The 18,047-nt window shown below is 49.3% G+C and overlaps 2 long non-coding RNA genes across 3 annotated transcripts; one reads left to right on the forward strand and one right to left on the reverse strand.

The window, feature by feature from the left end:
* Positions 1-6,554: 6,554 nt before the first annotated feature.
* On the forward strand, positions 6,555-9,643 carry LOC136614930 (uncharacterized). Its single transcript, XR_010790965.1, has 4 exons — positions 6,555-6,817; positions 7,612-7,715; positions 8,104-8,277; positions 9,189-9,643. It is a non-coding gene; the product is annotated as an uncharacterized lncRNA (long non-coding RNA).
* Positions 9,644-12,306: 2,663 nt separating this feature from the next.
* Positions 12,307-16,022, reverse strand: LOC136614941 (uncharacterized). Of its 2 annotated transcripts, XR_010790967.1 has the most exons (4): positions 15,769-16,022; positions 14,627-14,734; positions 13,613-13,786; positions 12,307-12,595 (listed from the first exon to the last, which is right to left on the reverse strand). It is a non-coding gene; the product is annotated as an uncharacterized lncRNA (long non-coding RNA). The 2 variants fall into 2 exon arrangements; XR_010790966.1 differs by lacking the exon at positions 15,769-16,022 and having other exon boundaries at positions 14,627-14,990.
* Positions 16,023-18,047: the final 2,025 nt, after the last annotated feature.

An 18,047-nucleotide genomic window follows, 5' to 3' on the forward strand; every position in this document is an offset into this window, starting at 1 on the left:
GGCCATTGGGATATTTTCCTTTTAAATGGTGAGGCGTCAGATTTTTGGGGCTTCGGGTACCTCCTCCCTCTTCGTGATGCAGCAGCAATGTCGCAACATTTTGGGGTCCCGTTGGTTACCGACAAAACTGAAGGTCCTTCAACATGTGTAAGCTTTCTGGGCATTCTCATTGTCACTGAGGTTGTGGAGTGTCGGTTCCCCGTGGATAGATTGCAGGCCTTGCGGCAAGAAGTTAATAGGGCCCGGTGGGTCAACAAGGTTATGCTGCGGACCTGCAGTCTCTACTGGGGAAGCTCAATTGCGTGTCGGATTTTTCCCATAGAAAGGGATTTTTTTGTAAATGTTTTTCGACTGCCACGTCGGGAGTGAAAAAAAAAAAAAGCGGCCCGTCATTACAGTCGTTTGGGAAAAGAGCATGCGTAAGGTGGATTTGGAGGTGTGGATGTCCTTTTTGGATTGTTACAATGGGAAATCGGTGATGAGTACTGAGGTAATTGAGGATTTTGACTGTGATCTGTTTACAGATGCAACAGGCAGTTCGGGGTTTGGTATGTATTATCAAGGAGGCTGGAATCGGCACATGTGACGGGGGCGGAGCTACGCGATGACGCATACAAGGGGCGGAGCCAAAACACCGCTGCTGCCGAGCCGAAGGGAGAAGACCCATCTGCGCAAGCGCGTCTAAAAAAGCAAGAAGACACCGAAATTAGACGGAGCCATGGAGACGGGGACGCCAGCAATGGAGCAGGTAAGTGAATAACTTCTGTATGGCTCATATTTAATGCACGATGTATATTACAAAGTGCATTAACATGGCCATACAGAAGTACTTAACCCCACTTGCTTTTGCGAGACAACCCCTTTAAGCTTTTCCTGATTATTGTCACAGTGACACTTTGGGGCGAATGGTTCGCAACAAGAAGGTCAGGTTTTATTGCGTCAATTTAGGAGTTGTGGCGGGTGGGGGGGGGGGTCCTTGGAGTCAGTTATAAAATTGGTTCGGGGGGGGGGAGGCAGGGTGTAGATAACCACCTTCCCCCTTCTTTTTGGTTGGTGTCTGTTGCCTCTTGGCTCTGACAGGGTGGAGTCCTTGCAGAGATGGTGGTGTGTCTAGCCTTGTAAAGGCTAGTGGGTCTCCGAGTTGGGAGTATGTACGGTTGGAGGCAATTTGGGATATTGGGTCTCCTGAGTCTGTTGGAGTACGGCTGGAGGCAATTGTGATATATTTTCCTTTAAATGGTAAGGTGATAGATTTTGTGGCTCCAAAGACCTTCCCTCTTTTGGTGGATGGTGAATATTTAATTAATGAGTTTATGATTACATTGGGTTAATTTATGTAAATTGTTTGTAATAAAATGGCTGCTGTGGCCAAATTATCCAAAACTAATAAGCATATGTCATTATTTGGGATGTAGTAGTATCAGGGTTAAATTTGTTCAAGATACGTTTTTGTCTTCGCCTGGCAAGGCCTCTTGGAATATCTGATGTAAGGCGACATATAAGTTTTTTTCTCTCATTTGGAATTGAATAAAACTTGCATATAGGTATAAAAGTATAAAGAACATATGGCAATATATATATATACCCTCACAGTAGGTGTGGGATTAGTAATTGGAAGAATGAGGTCAGTAGGCTACAGCTGGTAACGACTCTGATACCAGGCTCATGTATAGCAGCGAGACTCCAGGCCTGCCTGCTAAAGCAGGCTGCCGAGGATTCGCTACGGTACTAGTGACCGGGTACACTGACCTGCAGGAAGCAGAATGCCGGCAATGTACGCTTCATCATAGGAAGAAGAGGATCCAGCCGGCTGGAGGTGGCGTAAACCGGGAAACTGGAGAACCCCGGACAAGATCGGGGAGGTGAAGATCTGGTAAGAAGGCTGCCTGGGGAGGAATAGGTAAGTATAGAATTTTAACCACCAACAGTGTAAAAATAAGATCTTAGATTTGGCAAGTTGGTGACTTCCTGACAGTCGGGCAGGATAAGGTGGATAATGGTTTTGTCATGATGCCAGTCCATATACAGGCCGAAGCCTGTTCCGGACAAAATAATAATAAAAATGGTAAAAACAAAAGGGGAATTGTCCTTTCTTCCTGGAGTGTAGTGTGGTACCTCAGTGCAGATGGTTCGGTGGTGAGAAGGGACTCTAGGAGACAAGATTAATGGTGAAAATGGCATAACAGTTTTATTGCTGGGAGAGTTCTTCATTAGAGGCATTACATTGCATTTGCATTGCTTATTTCATGATGAAGATTACAATTACATGCTTAGTTTAGATCTACTTTCCTATCTTGACTCTTATCCTCCAATTCTAACTATCAAGTGTTTCTTCCCATCCCTCTTTCTGTACATGTAGCTGTTATCTTGGGCTATCTTGTCTGTCCTCCTTCTCAATACAAGTTAGATATTTGTACTCACACTTATCCACTTCCCATCGCACTGTCTTCTCTGCTCTTGCTTCTATCCTAGGCTTACTCCAACTCCAGACTCGACTCTCTACTTTTTTCCTCACTCCCAATTGCACCCCCTCTACCTATTTAACTGCATCCTCTCACCGAACGCATGCAGAGGGCTGATCCTCCAATCATAGGCTCCCTAGCAACTAATTAGCTAGCTAGCCAATACCTAGTCTATGTTGGGGTGATTGACAGACATGGTAGAATACTTGGGTGGTTTACCAGTATAATGTAGGGTTAGGTTGCACGAGCACATATGTATGACAAACAATTGAACATTTAAAGACATATACCCACATTTATGAAGTAACCACAAAAGTTCTGCTCAGGTCGCAGGATTTTCAGATGCCCCCACAACACAATTGCTTAGTTCAGCTACTCTATTTATGCACTGAGCTTGGTTCTACTGCTGTATTTATCTACTGAGTTTGGTTCTGGTGCTGTATTTATGTTAGAGCTTAGTTCTGGTGCTGTATTTGTGAACTGAGATTGGTTCTGGTGCTGTATCTATGTTATGAGCTTGATTATGATGCTTATTTCTGTATTAAGTTTGTTTCTAGTGCTGTATGTAATATCCTTGGTTCTGGTTCAGTATTTATCTCCTGAGTTGCTCTGGTGTGGGTATGCTGCTATCTTGCCTCTTTCTGCACAGGCAGAATACAGGCAAACTATTAGTGCTATATATATGTTTTTTTCCTTATGATTAGGGGAGGTAAATCATAAAAAAATACCACACAGGCTGCCTTCTAACATAAGGCCAGCCTAGCACCCCTTATACAGTGCCCGGGTATAGCTTTGTGCACAGGGGACCCAGGAACTTCAGCTATGTCTTCGCCCCTTGTTGCCAGGAATACTGTACGTTCGGACTTAATTCATTAGGAGACTGTCTTGTGTCTAATGTTCTGTTGTGTTGGCTTATTATGTATTTAATCATGAGATCGCCGTTGTGCTGTCCGCGCAGATGTTTGGCATTTTCACCATTTCAGCAATGTATTGATTGTGCTGGCAGCAGACAGTAATTTATGCTGAGATGTAGAATTCCCACTTGTGAGCACGCAGCGGGTCACGCCGACGTTGTCCATTTCATGTTTTGACAGTAATGAGGTCACAATTGTCTGTGAAGATAAGAAGCAGCAGACTCTCGGTTTAATCTTCCAATATATGAAATAACGTTCTATGACACGTCCGATAGCGAGGACGTCCGCGCCGCAGGACTACTAAAAGTTTACTTTTTTGACTTAAAAGGTCGAGAAAAGCGTTATTAAACTATTCCCTAGGTGGGAGAACTTGTACAGGGGTCAGAAGAATTAACCCCCTGAACTATGGAAGTTGTTAAGGCTAACCTCTTGAGGCACAGCCATTTTCGTCTTTTCACTTTTGTTTTCTCCTCCACATTTTATGTTTCCGTTGGTGTCGCTGTCCGAGGGCTTGTTGTTTTGTGCAGGATGCGCTGTACTTTTTTACGGAAAGTTGGGCGCTCTCCTTGGGGAGAGACTATACCATCCCCTGACCCACTCACCCTCTAGGTGTCCCCACACCCCTTCTGGGGTGCTCTCCTTGGGGAGAGACTATACCATCCCCTGACCCACTCCCCCTCTAGGTGTCCCCACACCCCTTCTGGGGTGCTCTCCTTGGGGAGAGAGTATACCATCCCCTGACCCACTAACCCTCCAGGTGTCCCCAAACCCCTTCTGGGGTGCTCTCCTTGGGGAGAGACTATACCATCCCCTGACCCACTCACCCTCTAGGTGTCCCCACACCCCTTCTGGGGTGCTCTCCTTGGGGAGAGACTATACCATCCCCTGACCCACTAACCCTCTAGGTGTCCCCACACCCCTTCTGGGGTGTTCTCCTTGGGGAGAGACTATACCATCCCCTGACCCACTCACCCTCTAGGTGTCCCCACACCCCTTCTGGGGTGCTCTCCTTGGGGAGAGAATATACCATCCCCTGACCCACTCACCCTCTAGGTGTCCCCACACCCCTTCTGGGGTGCTCTCCTTGGGGAGAGACTATACCATCCCCTGACCCACTCACCCTCTAGGTGTCTCCACACACTTTATGGGTGCTCGTTAAGGAGACACGACACCCCTTCTGACCCACATCATAGGCCAGAAGCCTGCTGCTCACTAATGAGGCGCAAACACTCCAAAACAGTCTGCCTGTGCAAGCTTTCTGGCTTGGTTTAATATTCCCAATCATTGAGTACTTGTTATGAGGTCACTTTGAATTGAAGGAATGCTGCCATCCAATAGATGGCGCTGTAGAGGTATTTTTTTTCATTTTTCTTATTTGCATAAATTTCCCAAAGGAGCATTGCCTTATAAGTCTCCTTATGTAGCTTTTAGGTGTCTGCACACCCCTTCTGGGGTCTCTCCTTGGGGAGAGGCTGTACCATCCCCTGACCCACTCACCCTCTAGGTATCTCCGCACACTTTTTGGGTGCTCTCCTTAAGGAGACACAGCACCACCTCTGACCCTTTATGCACAGTATAATGTACCAATAAACCCTTACGCATGTCTAAGTAGAGTTTAAAAAGAAAAGTAAACCCACAACTGCACCATCTTTGGGGCGGTCTTGTTTTTACAGCATATAAAGTGCCGCGCAAATGACATGATCCCTTAGTTCTGTGGGTCCGTACGATTACAGCGACACCAAATATATAGAGCTTTTTTAGTTGCTGTACTATTTTCATCTTGTTGAATCTCTCATTCTCTCTCTATCATTCTCTCCTATTCTCTCTTTTTCTCTCACTCTCTTCTGTCTCATTCTCTCTCTCTCTCTTGTTCTCTATCTTTCTCTGTCTCTTTTTCATTCTCTTTTCTGCTTTCATTCTTTCTCCCTCATTCTCATTCTCTCTCTCTCTCTCTCTCTCTCTCACTCTTTCTCTCTTGTTCTGTCTCATTCTCTCTTTTTCATTCTCTTTTTTTCTTTATTTCTCCTTCATTTTCTCTATCATTCTCTCTTCTTCTCTCTCCCTCTTGTGCTCTCTCTTCTCTCTCGTTTTCTATCTTTTTCATTCTCTTTTATTCTTTCTCCCTCCTTATCTCTCATTCTCTCTTTTTAATTCTCTTTTCTTCTCTTTTATTCTTTCTATCATTCACTCTCTCAATCATTCTCTGTCTCTTTCTCCATTTCATTCTCTGGTCTCCTCTATTGTCCCCTTTCTCTTGTTCATTCTCTCGCTCATTCTCTCTCACTCTCGTGGTCTCTCTATCTCTCTTTTTCTTTATTTTCTTTAGTTTTCTCTCTCATTCTGTCCTTCTTTCTCTCTCTCTCATTCTCCCTCTGTCTTGTTCTGTCTTCTTTCTCTTGTCCTCTTACTCTCTCTTTTTCATTCACTCTCTTTTTGTTCTCTCGTTCTCTCTCACACTCTATAGTACTTCTGCTGTAGGTTGGCCAGTGAAAGGCTCTCCCAGGTTGACATCTCTGATATAACAATATCAACCTTCTCCAGGGGGCGCTCCTGCTCTACATTACATCAGTAGCAGTGTCTCTATATACTATATACAATGACATTCCCCTTCTTCAGATCTGTGTGAGGGTGGATAGGGATAGATGCTCCCATTCACTGATATTTCTAGTTCCCCCTCTGATCTCTGTCTCTTTCAGACGTTCAAGGTCAATGATAGTGAAGGAAAACTAGAGGCAAATATTGTATTTCATTCCTTTAAGGGACAGGACGCTCGTCGTCATCTTGTCTTACTAACAATCATTTCAAATCTAGAATGACAGTTTTCCTTCTACCCAGAAGAAAAGCTAATTTGCATATCTTTTTTTCCCAGGGAGCATTTCATGGCCTATAAGACTCCTTATACAAGTTGGCACTCTCCGCAAGGAGAAATTGTACCCTCCAGACTCATGTAAGATGTCTAGAACGCCAAACACAATAATGTAGCACCTATAGAGATACATTTAGGACACAGTTCATCCTACAATGGGGTACAGAAAAGAAAGAGGGGCCACATTATGCACCCCTCCAGACGAAAAGGACCTGCTATTAGTTTTCCCCTTTCCATTATCCTAAAACCAGTGACCTTCTCTACATCATCCAATATACAAAGCTATGGGCAAGGGTTGTCCTGATGGCATATTAACACATTCTGCCGCAGTTCTACAGCGCGGCCGATTCAGCCAATCAGCTGGCTGGAATCGGCATCACGTGACTCAGCGGCGTGCCCGAGCATTGCCGTGCACGATGAGCTGTGCCCGCGCGTCACGTGGGCTGTGACGTCACCGAGCCTTGCATTTGCCCGCGGATTTTGAACAGTATCGATCTACGGAGGAAGCAAGCAGATGGTTGGAGCCTTTTCCCCAATTTACAAGATGGGAGAGTAAGATTTGTGCTCTACGTGTGGTGAGTACCCACCTGAGATTTGTGCGCTACGCTGTGCGCTACGTGTGGAGACGCGGTCACCTGAGATTTGTGCGCTACGCTGTGCGCTACGTGTGGTGAGTACCCACCTGAGATTTGTGCGCTGTGCGCTACGTGTGGAGACGCGGTCACCTGAGATTTGTGCGCCACGTGTGGAGATGCGGTCACCTGAGATTAATGCGCCGTGCGCTACGTGTGGAGACGCGGTCACCTGAGATTTGTGCGCCGTGCGCTACGCTGTGCGCTACGTGATGAGACGCGGTCACCTGAGATTTGTGCGCCGTGCGCTACGTGTGGAGACGCGGTCACCTGAGATTTGTACGCTGTGCGCTACGTGTGGAGACGCGGTCACCTGAGATTTGTGCGCCGTGCGCTACGTGTGGAGACGCGGTCACCTGAGATTTGTGCGCTGTGCGCTACGCTGTGCGCTACGTGTGGAGACGCGGTCACCTGAGATTTGTGCGCTGTGCACTACGTGTGGAGACAACACCCAAGATTTGTGCCCTACGTGTAGGGAGTACGTCACCTGAGATTTGTGCGCCGTGCGCTACGTGTGGAGACGCGGTCACCTGAGATTTGTGCGCTACGCTGTGCGCTACGTGTGGAGACGCGGTCACCTGAGATTTGTGCGCTACGTGTGGAGACGCGGTCACCTGAGATTTGTGCGCTGTGCGCTACGTGTGGAGACAACACCCAAGATTTGTGCCCTACGTGTAGTGAGTACGTCACCTGAGATTTGCGCGACGCCACCTGGCGCAACCTGTCTTTTTTTGCAGATTTGTGCGCCTTATTGCAAAATTACGTGTGGAGAGGATCCTGATGTTTGGATGCGTTTCGAGAAGAATTTCGCTTCGCTCGGACACCATCTGACATCAGCGAGGTAAGCTGCTGCATCTGCCCAAATTTTCATCGCGTGCATCTGCTCATATGCGCATATTTGCAGGTTTTCGCTTGCATCTGCTGATATGCGCATATTTGGCGCATATTTGCAGGTTTTCGCTTGCATCTGCTGATATGCGCATACTTGGCGCATATTTGCAGGTTTTCGCTTGCATCTGCTGACATGCGCATATTTGGCGCATATTTGCAGGTTTTCGCTTGCATCTGCTGATATGCGCATACTTGGCGCATATTTGCAGGTTTTCGCTTGCATCTGCTGATATGCGCATATTTGGCGCATATTTGCAGGTTTTCTCCTGCATCACCTGATATGTGCATATTTGCAGGTTTTTGCTTGCATGTGGTGATATGCTCTCCGTTTTCCACAGGACGACTCGTGTGGAGAGTAACCTGACATTTGGCTGCGTTTTGTACAACGTACGGAACCGGAGATTGGCGTTTTAGGTGCTGATCTCACATTTGCCCCCCGCCTTTTGGAGAGGACGACTCTTCTGGAGAGGAATTTCGCTTCGCTAGGACACCACCTGACGTCACTCGGCGAGGTAAGCTGCTGCATCTGCCAAATTTTTCATTGCTTGCATCTGCTCATATGTACATGCATGCCTGTATGCGTGCATGCCTGTATGCGTGCGTGCATGCCTGTATGGGTACATGCATGCATGCCTGTATGCGTACATGCCTGTATGCGTGCCTGTATGCGTACGTGCGTGCGTGCCTGTATGCGTACGTGCGTGCGTGCCTGTATGCGTACGTGCGTGCGTGCCTGTATGCGTACGTGCGTGCGTGCCTGCATGCGTACGTGCGTGCGTGCCTGCGTGCGTGTATGCGTGCGTGCGCCTGTATGCGTGCGTGCGTGTGCCTGTATGCGTGCGTGCGCCTGTATGCGTGCGTGCGCCTGTATGCGTGCGTGCGTGCCTGTATGCGTGCGTGCGTGCCTGTATGCGTGCGTGCGTGCCTGTATGCGTGCGTGCGTGCCTGTATGCGTGCGTGCGTGCCTGTATGCGTGCGTGTATGCGTGCGTGTATGCGTGCGTGTATGCGTGCCTGTATGCGTGCCTGTATGCGTGCCTGTATGCGTGCCTGTATGCGTGCCTGTACGCGTACATGCCTGTATGCTCACATGCATGTATGCTCACCCACTTACTCAGCCACCCCCTCTCTCTCACACACACATTTGCTGTGTTAAATTCGTCTTATTGGCCGAAAAAGACATTCCATTAGATTTGAGCATTTAATTCCTTTTTTTAGCACACGTACAGGTGCCATCACAATACTGCACCTAATCTGCACTAACTGAACAAACCTTCGGAGAAACATACCAATTGTCCAAATAAGATATCTTTATCTATTAAAGTAGGAGTGAAGAAAAGCAGGGACAGTGCAATAACTATGAAAACCCACGGAATTAAGCCAATTGCAGGCAGGGTTAATTTTTTTTCTCTTCCTCGTTATAGGTCAGCTGATACGTTTTGGTCAGAATCTTGCACTGTGGTAACCGTTTCCGGTGCTCGCAACCGCAGAGTTGAATCACCAGAGAGCCAGAAGTTCCCAGATGTTGGCTCCGGGGGACGCTTAAAAGCTGGAAATGGCCCATCACCTGCTATGGAAATCCATCATCAGGATCTGATGGAGCAGTACGATGAAGATTGTCAGGTTGCATGTGATGCTGCTCACTGTCCCTCGTTAGTCGGTTCACAGTTCATACACTAAGCTATTTATCCCCTTAGAGAACCAGGCTGTTTGCGCCTTTGTGACAGACCGAAAATTTGGAACTTTACATGTGTCACTTGACACATCATAAGTCCGTAAAGGTTTTGCATATCCAAGTGACTGTGACATGGTTTTCTTCCCCTTGTTGTACTTCTGTTAGGTAGTAAAAAAGGACTGTTAAAAGTTGTGTATATTTATTAAAATTGCTACTTTGCACAATTTTGAATTTTCATTTTTTCGCATTGTCAAATGTCATATATAAAATAAGTGCCAACATACTGTACAAATCTCTGCGAACATATAGATTTCCATCTGTTCACTTTATTCTGGATGCACGGTTTAAAACTTTGGTAAATTTATTTTTTCCATTTAGGAGACGTACAAATTTAACATTACTTTTCAGAATTTAGAGGAACACTTAGGCCTCATGTCCACGGGGAAAATCAGGCCCGCTCCGGATTCTCCATGGAGAATCTGCAGCGGGTCCCTCCTGCCCCGCGGACATGAGCGCTGAAAATAAGAATAAATCAGAATTAACTTACCTCTCACACGCTCCAGATACTTCATTCGCTGCGGCGTCATCTTCTCTCGTCGCGGCCGGATCTTCTTTCTTCGGCTCGGCGGATGTGCATGATGACGTCGGTGACGTGCCCCGCGCATGCGCCGGGCCGAAGCAAAATGATCCGGCCGCGACTGAGAGAAGATGGCGCCGCGGCGAAGAGAAGAACCGGAGCGTGTGAGTAAAATCTGATTTTTGTGTCCCGCGGATCCGGACGCCTTCCATAGGCTTCAATAGAAGCCCGCGGGAGCCGTCCCCGCGGGAGACTCGCACGAAAATGGAGCATGGTCCAGATTTTTTCATGCTCCTTTTTTTTTTAAATCACTTTTACAGGGCGGATTTGCCGCGGTTTTGCCGCAGCAGATCCGCCCGCGGCAAAACCGCCCGCGGCCGCTAAGCCCGGGATTAGCCAGCCATGTGGACGAGGTTTCTCAGAAATCTCGTCCACACGGGACGGCTAATCCGCTGCGGTAAATCCGGTTGAAACCGAGGCTGCGGCGGCCGCAGCCGCGGTTTTAAAAGAAGCAGCATGCTCATTCTTTTTTTCATTCCGCTGCGGCCGCGCTCTCCTCTATGGGAGCGCCGGCCGCAACGGAAGAGCAAGCGGCCGGACCGCTTCAAAGCCGCCGCGGCTTAAACCGCAGCGGCTCTGCCGGCGGAGATCTCGCGGTTTTTGCTGCGGCTAAACCGCGAGATTTCCGACGGCAATCCGCCCCGTGTGACCCTAGGCTTAAAATCCGCTGCAGATTTTAATTCTTATTTTGCCCGTGGACATGAGCCCTTAGTTTTCCTACACCAATCCTGCTAGGTGTCATAATTAAGGATGAGCGAGTATACTCGCTAAGGCACTACTCGTTCAAGTAATGTGCCTTAAACGAGTATCTCCCCGCTCGTCCATAAAGATTCGGGGACCGCTGCGGCTGACAGGTGAGTCGCAGGGGAGAGAGAGATCTCCCCTCTGTTCCTCCCGGCTCTCCCCCGCGGCGGCCCCGAATCTTTAAGGACGAGCGGGGAGATACTCGTTTAAGGCGCATTACTCGAACGAGTAGTGCCTTAGCGAGTATACTCGCTCATCCTTAGTCATAATGATAGATACTTACAAATTACCACATTTTAAAAACTGCACCCCTTAATGTATTCTCTGAGAGGGTCAGGGGTATTTTGACCCCACATTTATTTTTAGGAATTAATGCAATTTAGGAGACCAAATAATATTTAATTTTTAGAAAACCTGTCCTTTTCAAGACCTTTTTTTTTTCTATATTGCACATCAAAAGGAGGATTGAACCTCCGAAATGGACACCCCTGTTTTGTCTCGTGTTCACAAGTATACACATTGTGGCCCTAATGTTATGTCTGTATGCACCACTGGGCCCAAAAAGAAAGGAGTAGTCAGTGGCTTTCTGAAGAGACTGTTACAATCGTGTGAGCAGATAAAGCAGAGGGCCCACACGATCGTGACTAAAGGAGTGGTAGTCTAGTAGTATACACGCACACAGGGAACACAGGAGAGTCACACAGTATCCAGGCAACCAAGCCTGTGCTACAGGGGGGATGACAGTGGCCCTACCTAAGCGGGGGCATCAGCCCAGTAAGAGGACGGCCCAGCGATCTTAAGAACTGGGCCCTAGCAGATCCGAGGAGCCACACCAAAGAACAGGAGTCATACACATGCCACATAACAGACACCGCCAACTGCATCAGGAGCAGGACAGGGCACACCGCCAACTGCATCAGGAGCAGGACAGGGCACACCGCCAACTGCATCAGGAGCAGGACAGGGCACACCGCCAACTGCATCAGGAGCAGGACAGGGCACACCGCCAACTGCATCAGGAGCAGGACAGGGCACACCGCCAACTGCATCAGGAGCAGGACAGGGCACACCGCCAACTGGAGCAGGACAGGGCGCACCGCCAACTGGAGCAGGACAGGGCGCACCGCCAACTGGAGCAGGACAGGGCGCACCGCCAACTGGAGCAGGACAGGGCGCACCGCCAACTGCATCAGGAGCAGGACAGGGCACACCGCCAACTGCATCAGGAGCAGGACAGGGCACACCGCCAACTGCATCAGGAGCAGGACAGGGCACACCGCCAACTGCATCAGGAGCAGGACAGGGCACACCGCCAACTGCATCAGGAGCAGCACAGGGCACACCGCCAACTGCATCAGGAGCAGCACAGGGCACACCGCCAACTGCATCAGGAGCAGGACAGGGCACACCGCCAACTGCATCAGGAGCAGGACAGGGCACACCGCCAACTGCAACATATAGTGAAAACACGACAGACTCAACCCAATTCGGATTTTATAATTTATTGCTAGTGTGGATGTTACACCAAGGTTCATTCCGTGATATAGACAAAAGGCGGCTGTGTTCATGGGTCTTTTCTGTTTACTGCATCGCAGTAAAAAATATTGCGCAGTTTTTCAGGATCCTCCGTCATAATTCTTTTAAAGAAAAAGCGTATCAAAAAAAAGGGAGTCACTGGGAAAAAAACAGTTCATAAAAAGAAGGGTTTCAAGATTGCTGAACGTCGAGGGTCTCTTCACTGTCCGCCAGCCTTCCCGTTCTCAAGGACGTCAGATCTGCAGGAAATGACGAGAAATCAGCAGGTTAACAGTTACATCCCACCAGTATTACTGATCCCTAGATCCGCTCAACCCACTTACAATGACCACTACTCCCCCAACCTGGACAGAAGAATTAGACATACATACATACATACAGGCATGCACGCATGTATACACACAGGCACGCACGCACGTATACACACAGGCATGCACGCACGCACGTATACACACGCATGCACGCACGCACGTATACACACACAGGCACGCATGCACGTATACACACACAGGCACGCGTGCACGCACGTATGCACGCACACACGCATGCACGTATACACGCACACACGCATGCACGTATACACGCGTGCACGCACGTATACACGCACGCACGTACGCGTACAGGCACGCATACAGGCATGTACGCATACAGGCACGCACGCACGTATACAGACACGCACGTACGCGTACAGGCACGCACGTACGCGTACAGGCACACATTCATATACGCATACAGGCACGTACGCATACAGGCACGCGCACGCATGTACGCATACAGGCACGCGCACGCATGTACGCATACAGGCACGCGCACGCATGTACGCATACAGGCACGCGCACGCATGTACGCATACAGGCACGCATACAGGCATATACGCATACAGGCACGCACACAGGCACGCACGCATACACGCACGCACGTACGCATACAGGCAAGCACGCACGTACGCATACAGGCACGTACGCATACAGGCACGCACGCACGTACGCATACAGGCACGCACACAGGCACGCACGTACGCATACAGGCACGCACGCACGCACGCACACAGGCAGGCCTGCACGCACGCACACAGGCAGGCCTGCACGCACGCACACAGGCAGGCCTGCACGCACGCACACAGGCATGCCTGCACGCACGCACACAGGCATGCCTGCACGCACGCACACAGGCATGCCTGCACGCACGCACACAGGCATGCATGTACATATGAGCAGATGCAAGCAATGAAAAATTTGGCAGATGCAGCAGCTTACCTCGCCGAGTGACGTCAGGTGGTGTCCTAGCGAAGCGAAATTCCTCTCCAGAAGAGTCGTCCTCTCCAAAAGGCGGGGGGCAAATGTGAGATCAGCACCTAAAACGCCAATCTCCGGTTCCGTACGTTGTACAAAACGCAGCCAAATGTCAGGTTACTCTCCACACGAGTCGTCCTGTGGAAAACGGAGAGCATATCACCACATGCAAGCAAAAACCTGCAAATATGCACATATCAGGTGATGCAGGAGAAAACCTGCAAATATGCGCCAAATATGCGCATATCAGCAGATGCAAGCGAAAACCTGCAAATATGCGCCAAGTATGCGCATATCAGCAGATGCAAGCGAAAACCTGCAAATATGCGCCAAATATGCGCATGTCAGCAGATGCAAGCGAAAACCTGCAAATATGCGCCAAGTATGCGCATATCAGCAGATGCAAGCGAAAACCTGCAAATATGCGCCAAATATGCGCATGTCAGCAGATGCAAGCGAAAACCTGCAAATATGCGCCAAGTATGCGCATATCAGCAGATGCAAGCGAAAACCTGCAAATATGCGCCAAATATGCGCATATCAGCAGATGCAAGCGAAAACCTGCAAATATGCGCCAAGTATGCGCATATCAGCAGATGCAAGCGAAAACCTGCAAATATGCGCCAAATATGCGCATGTCAGCAGATGCAAGCGAAAACCTGCAAATATGCGCCAAGTATGCGCATATCAGCAGATGCAAGCGAAAACCTGCAAATATGCGCCAAATATGCGCATATCAGCAGATGCAAGCGAAAACCTGCAAATATGCGCCAAGTATGCGCATATCAGCAGATGCAAGCGAAAACCTGCAAATATGCGCCAAATATGCGCATGTCAGCAGATGCAAGCGAAAACCTGCAAATATGCGCCAAGTATGCGCATATCAGCAGATGCAAGCGAAAACCTGCAAATATGCGCCAAATATGCGCATATGAGCAGATGCAAGCGATGAAAATTTGGGCAGATGCAGCAGCTTACCTCGCTGAGTGATGTCAGATGGTGTCCGAGCGAAGCGAAATTCTTCTCGAAACGCATCCAAACATCAGGATCCTCTCCACACGTAATTTTGCAATAAGGCGCACAAATCTGCAAAAAAAGACAGGTTGCGCCAGGTGGCGTCGCGCAAATCTCAGGTGACGTACTCACTACACGTAGGGCACAAATCTTGGGTGTTGTCTCCACACGTAGCGCACAGCGCACAAATCTCAGGTGACCGCGTCTCCACACGTAGCGCACAGCGCACAAATCTCAGGTGACCGCGTCTCCACACGTAGCGCACAAATCTCAGGTGACCGCGTCTCCACACGTAGCGCACAGCGTAGCGCACAAATCTCAGGTGACCGCGTCTCCACACGTAGCGCACAGCGCACAAATCTCAGGTGACCGCGTCTCCACACGTAGCGCACAGCGTAGCGCACGGCGCACAAATCTCAGGTGACCGCGTCTCCACACGTAGCGCACAGCGCACAAATCTCAGGTGACCGCGTCTCCACACGTAGCGCACGGCGCACAAATCTCAGGTGACCGCGTCTCCACACGTAGCGCACGGCGCATTAATCTCAGGTGACCGCGTCTCCACACGTAGCGCACAGCGTAGCGCACGGCGCACAAATCTCAGGTGACCGCGTCTCCACACGTAGAGCACAGCGTAGCGCACGGCGCACAAATCTCAGGTGACCGCGTCTCCACACGTAGCGCACAGCGTAGCGCACGGCGCACAAATCTCAGGTGACCGCGTCTCCACACGTAGCGCACGGCGCACAAATCTCAGGTGACCGCGTCTCCACACGTAGCGCACGGCGCATTAATCTCAGGTAACCGCGTCTCCACACGTAGCGCACGGCGCACAAATCTCAGGTGACCGCGTCTCCACACGTAGCGCACGGCGCATTAATCTCAGGTGACCGCGTCTCCACACGTAGCGCACAGCGTAGCGCACGGCGCACAAATCTCAGGTGACCGCGTCTCCACACGTAGCGCACAGCGTAGCGCACGGCGCACAAATCTCAGGTGACCGCGTCTCCACACGTAGCGCACAGCGTAGCGCACGGCGCACAAATCTCAGGTGACCGCGTCTCCACACGTAGCGCACAGCGCACAAATCTCAGGTGGGTACTCACCACACGTAGAGCACAAATCTTACTCTCCCATCTTGTAAATTGGGGAAAAGGCTCCAACCATCAGCTTGCTTCCTCCGTAGATCGATACTGTTCAAAATCCGCGGGCAAATGCAAGGCTCGGTGACGTCACAGCCCACGTGACGCGCGGGCACAGCTCATCGTGCACGGCAATGCTCGGGCACCCCGCTGAGTCACGTGATGCCGATTCCAGCCAGCTGATTGGCTGAATCGGCCGCGCTGTAGAACTGCGGCAGAATGTGTTAATATGCGTCCTGATGGGACATCGAAAGAGTCTGTGTCATTAAAGGGTTTGTACAGAATTAGAATAAACATGGCTGCTTACTTCCAAAGTGACGTCACATCCGCCCAACGGCTGTGTCTGGTATTGCAGCTCAGCTCCATTGATGTGAATGGGACAGAACTGCAATGCCACATAAAACCTGATGACAGATGTGGCGCTGTTCGTAATAGAAAATAGCCACTAATTAATGAAAAAAAACATTGAAGGAGTTTTCTGAGACTAAAAAAAATGTGGCCATGATTAAAAAAGCCCTTCTCACATATTAATCCCCCTGGGCCACAGATGGTGCTTTGGGAGATCAAAATCTTAGAGAACACAGGAGACAACGAAGGACCTTGTGGTGGGAACAGAAGTCGCGCCCTTTCAGCAATGGAGCCCCACAATTCTTCCCGTGACAGTCATGATTCCTGAATCTGTGTTGCTTCCACATATTGCCCAGTCCCAGTTCCGCTTACCGAGAACTAGTGCAAGCCTGTAAGTAGTGGGGCTGATACAACCATCCTGCAGCCACCCTGTACACGCAGGATGTCTAATGCCTGCGGCACCTTTCATGCTGCTTTTTACCTCTGAGCGTGTGTACTCACGTTCCCTGCATGTTCCCGCTGCGCCGTGTAATCGCCAGAAGCCAATGGAACATCAATACGAAGCAACTATAACCGCCCCGTGGCTGCACATTTAACAACAAACCAGCAGAAGTCAGTCTTAGACCTCAAATATAGATATATGACATTTTAAAGAAACCTATCTAACACAAACACTGAGGGGTGCAATACCTCACGCTACCTACCTACAGCACCATACCTACATGACGTACATGATGACATTTTCCCGCAGGATAACCTGCAGCCCCACACGGACAGTATGCTCGGCCATGTTAGTGGTGACACGGAGCCGTACCAGAGTATTACCACGGGGTAGGTGATGCCACATTGTCCGGGATGTCTCTATACCCATTGGCTTTGGAGGTGGACTTCACTATAACCAATGGCCCTCGTCCTTTCCAACCCCCCCCCACCCCCACCCCCACTCTCTTCCCCCACCACCATAACAGAACCTCCTCCAAACCTCACTGTTGGTATGATGACATCACGTAGAAACCGCTCTCCAGGCAACCGCCTTTTTATTATCTATTCCCTTAGTGGAATAAAGAAACAAGTCGGTTGGTAAGCTGGTAAAACTGAAGGCACACAGTTTACTGAAGCTTGGGAGTGGAAGTACACTGCACAGCTTTGAGTTTCAGGCAGGCAACAAAGATGATCACCACATATTTCATTAACACAGTATGGATCCACCATTAGTTTCCTCACTCTGTCGGTAGCCTCTGATTTGGGTAGCGAGGCTGAACTGGGTCCCGACTGAAATTCAGAAGGGAACCTTTACAAAATGAACCTGGAACCATAATGGAGGAGTTAACTAAGTTCTAAGCTGGACCTGGGAGAGTCTATTGATCTCGTATATCTGGATTTCTCTAAAGCATTTGACACCGTGCCAGATAATAGGCTGATATATAAAATGAGACAGCTCGGATTGGGTGAAAACGTGTGTAAGTGGGTAAAGAATTGGCTCAGAGATAGAAAGCAGAGGGTGGTAATAAATGGTTCATACTCTGATTGGGCCCCCGTTACTAGCGGGGGCCACAGGGGTCAGTATTAGGCCCCATTCTGTTCAATATAGTTATCAATGACCTGATAGAGGGGCTGCACAGTAATTATTAATGACCTGATAGAGGGGCTGCACAGTAAAATATCAGTATTTGCAGATGACACAAAATTATACAATATAATCAATGCAACGGAGGACAATGTATGGCTACAAACGGACCGAGATAAGCTGTGGGCTTGGGCAGAAAAATGGCAAATGAAGTTCAATTTGGATAAATGTAAGGTTCTGCACAAGGGCAGGAGAAACAGATGTCACCAATATACACTGAATGGGGTACTGCTAGGGAAAAGTGATATGGAAAAAGACCTGGGGGTAC

Source organism: Eleutherodactylus coqui, chromosome 1 (genome assembly GCF_035609145.1).
Source record: "Eleutherodactylus coqui strain aEleCoq1 chromosome 1, aEleCoq1.hap1, whole genome shotgun sequence".
NCBI lineage: Eukaryota > Metazoa > Chordata > Amphibia > Anura > Eleutherodactylidae > Eleutherodactylus > Eleutherodactylus coqui.